Source organism: Euprymna scolopes, chromosome 31 (assembly GCF_053919585.1).
Source record: "Euprymna scolopes isolate OS-2025 chromosome 31, ASM5391958v1, whole genome shotgun sequence".
Lineage (NCBI taxonomy): Eukaryota > Metazoa > Mollusca > Cephalopoda > Sepiida > Sepiolidae > Euprymna > Euprymna scolopes.
The window spans coordinates 72799812-72803404 of record NC_136512.1 but is presented as its reverse complement, the minus strand read 5'-3'; the positions used below and the strand labels follow the sequence as shown (position 1 = coordinate 72803404).

At 33.3% G+C, this 3593-nt stretch overlaps 1 long non-coding RNA gene and 1 pseudogene across 1 annotated transcript in view; both read left to right on the top strand.

Annotated features, from left to right (window-relative positions):
• LOC145255815 (uncharacterized) overlaps positions 1-3593 on the top strand; it is a 225801-nt gene that overhangs the window by 89420 nt on the left and 132788 nt on the right. The window lies entirely within an intron of this gene.
• Positions 472-680, top strand: LOC145255961 (U2 spliceosomal RNA; annotated as a pseudogene).

Here is a 3593-nt window from a genome sequence, read left to right as displayed (position 1 = left end):
ATAAGTTTTGGTTTCGGTTTCGATCATAGCTGATAACACTTAAATGATCTATTTTTTATCAATAATTTACCAAAGTTCTTCATAAGTTTTGGTTTCGGTTTCGATTATAACTGATGGAACTCAAATCATACATACATACATACATACATACATACATACATATATAATATATATATTTCTTCATAAGGATTGGTTTCGATTTCGATTCAAGTTGATGCACCCAAGTCATATGGTTATTTTTACTTTTGAAATCACAACTTATATATTAATATAAGCATCGCTAGGAAATTGACTTTGTAGCAATATATATGAAATCTGTGTAAGTTAAAATATCTCATTTATGCTTTTTTTTTTACGGCGGAGCTACGCCGGGCGTCCCTGCTTGTTTAGAGAAATAGTTTTTGCAGTTTTAACAAAAGAGCTACAATAATATCGGTGTCGGTGTTGAGGCAAAGCTAAATAAAAATTGTTTGTGCTTCTTGACCTTTTGGGCAAGATCAAAGTGTAGTATCTGTTCTTCAGATACTGCACTTCCGTTTCTTGTTCTCTTTTGGTGGAGGAGCAGTCCTTCAGGACTGAGACATTTTTTTTATTTTTGTACCTTTTCTCCACGTTAAAAAACGACCTGGTGTCTAACTCTGTCCCGTGGGGAGGCGTTGTAAATAGGTACAATAATATCGGGCCGTCTCCATTTACGCTGAACATCTACAGAATGCTAACATTAATATTACATATGAATGAATGCTAACATTAATATGTTACATATGAATGAATGCTAACATTAATATGTTACATATGAATGAATGCTAACATTAATATTTACATATGAATGAATGCTAACATTAATATATTACATATGAATGAATCAACATTAATATATACATATGAATGAATGCTAACATTAATATATTACATATGAATGAATGCTAACATTGAATGAATGCTAACATTAATATATTACATATGAATGAATGCTAACATTAATATATTACATATGAATGAATGCTAACATTAATATATTACATATGAATGAATGCTAACATTAATATATTACATATGAATGAATGCTAACATTAATATATTACATATGAATGAGTCCCGCTAGTTCTATAGTAATACCATACGTCTCACTCTGACGGGATCTTTAGATTTCGCTAAGATGAAAAGGATTCAGCTACTTGCAGAAAGACCAGACGTTGCATGGCTTCTCTATGTATCTCGTTCAGAATACCATGTTACATTTATTGTATTTATTTCTTTATTTCTTTTCGACAAAGTCACTAAATTACGGCATGAGTGAATGGCAAGAAACCAAGTGAAGCACGCAAGTCCCACGTGAGTGCACAGTGAACGAGGCATAAAAATGACTAAGTTCAGCATTTACTCACCCCCCCCAGTTTATGCCCAAAAGTTTCCAGGGGACGTTAAATCCTGGTGAAAATAAACAGTGTAAGGCCTCTACATATGTAAATTTGAGTTCTGCACCATGCAAAAAAAAAAAAAAAAATGACTAAGTCCTTCATTTGCCCCCCCACTCATTTAGTCCCCGAAGACCCCAAGGCCTTAACGTATTTAAATTTGAGTTCAACACCATGCAAAACTACTAAATAGACATACACAGAAAATTTCGGACAAATATGGTTAAATACTTCCCAAAATAGTGTTTTTATTAGCCCTAAAAGAGCCCCTGGGTCACACCCAAGAGTTATCGCGAAGTATAGACAAACAAAATTTTCTTTTTAATAAGTACAAAAGTGTTAATTTTAGCCATTTTAACCTGAAAGGCACCCCTAGGGGGGTAGTGACCGGAGTTTTCCCTGGAAAATCCGTTCTGTTACTTTTTTTTACTCATATCATGTTTAATGTTTGTGCAAAATTTAAAAAAAAAATTCCAAGGCGTAGTTATTGAGAAACGTGCGAACAGACGAACGGCCAAGGGTGAATTTGCAGGGCCACCCTCCTTTTGTTGGGGGGGACCAAAAATTCTGTGTAGGTATTAAAATATTTTTGTTTTGTTAAATATTATATAAGGAATGTTTTCGAGTTAAAATCTATTGAGAAATACACATCTATATTTAGAAATAGACACTTTCAATACGTAAACATTAGATAATGTTATCTAATATGGCCCAAAATAGACGGCCATTTTGGATAATTTGTTTTTCTTTACGTAATATTTACATATTTCTCAATACAAAACGTGCATTTCTCAATCGATTTTAACTCTAGAAGATTCCTCATAAAATACTAGCGCGAGGGAGGACGGCTTTGCCCGGTCGTGAAATACGCTTAAATATGAGATTTTAATTTGTCCAGATTTCGTATATATTATCATAGAGTTGTGATTTCAAAAGTAAAAAAAGAAAACATATTAGAATCAAAACCGAAAGCAAAACAGTAGCATTCAAAGCTGGTGACGTTACCACTGTACCAAGGTGATACGCATATAAACTGATTAAAAATAAACTAACATAAACGTACAAAACGATTTTTTTTTAAATTTTGTTCCTTTTTTTTATCCCTTAAAATTTTTTAAGCGACTCAAAACAGATAAAAGAACAGTCTATAAAAATCCAATAATTTGGGGCCCATATCCCCCCACATTTTTTTTTTTTTTGCAATCACAACTCTATAATAATATTATACGAAATCTGGATGAATGAAAATATAATAGTTAAGCGTATTTTAGGACGGGACAAAGCCGGGCGTCCCCTCTCCGCTACTATAGATATATGTATTTTTTTAGAAATCAAGGTCCATAATGCATTCAAGGATAAGCCATGAAATAGTTTCAGGTGGACGGCGAGACAACACTGTAATTATCGGTATTGATGGTGGTGATTGGTCAAAATTCGATTATTTAAGAAGGTGACACAAGAAAAATTCTGTTCCGTCTGCCTGCTTCCCACCAGACTACAACTTGGATGTGTTCAAGTCCAATGTTAACAAATTCCTAATGAACCGCCCCCCTTAAGTAAACACTTCATCAAATCTCCACGCTAACGTAATGTACTTGGAATAACCCTTATCCCTGAGTGGCTTCCGGGTCTTGATAAGTGGTGATCACTGTGTAAAAAAAAAAAAAAAAAAAAAAAAAAACCTGTGGCATTATGTTCACAGAAAAGTCGCTCTAAGGAAGAAACTTTTTCGTAACAGTATCGTTTAGTTTTACGAAGATTATATATATATATATATATATATATATATATATATATATGCATATCTTCCCCCCCCCCTATAAAACATTCAAAACAAAATTTCTCTTGCTACGACTATTGGAAGACCACTGTAATGAAATTAACACCTTTTTTTGCTCTCTCTTTCTTTCCCTCTTTTTTTTCTCTCTCTCTATGTATGTATGTATAGAGTGCGAGAGAAAAAGAGAAGGGGACTTAAATTATTGGTATTGGTTATAGTTAGACGAGTTCTGAAAGTTTCAGAATAAAAACTCGTCTATCTATAATAACATCAAATAATTTCACTTCCCACACTCTTTCTTTCTCTGTCTATCTTGGTTTGAGCATATTGGGAAGTGATATACAAATTACCAGTGGCGTATGAAGCGATGCTCTTTGTGTAAACAAATTGAGCTT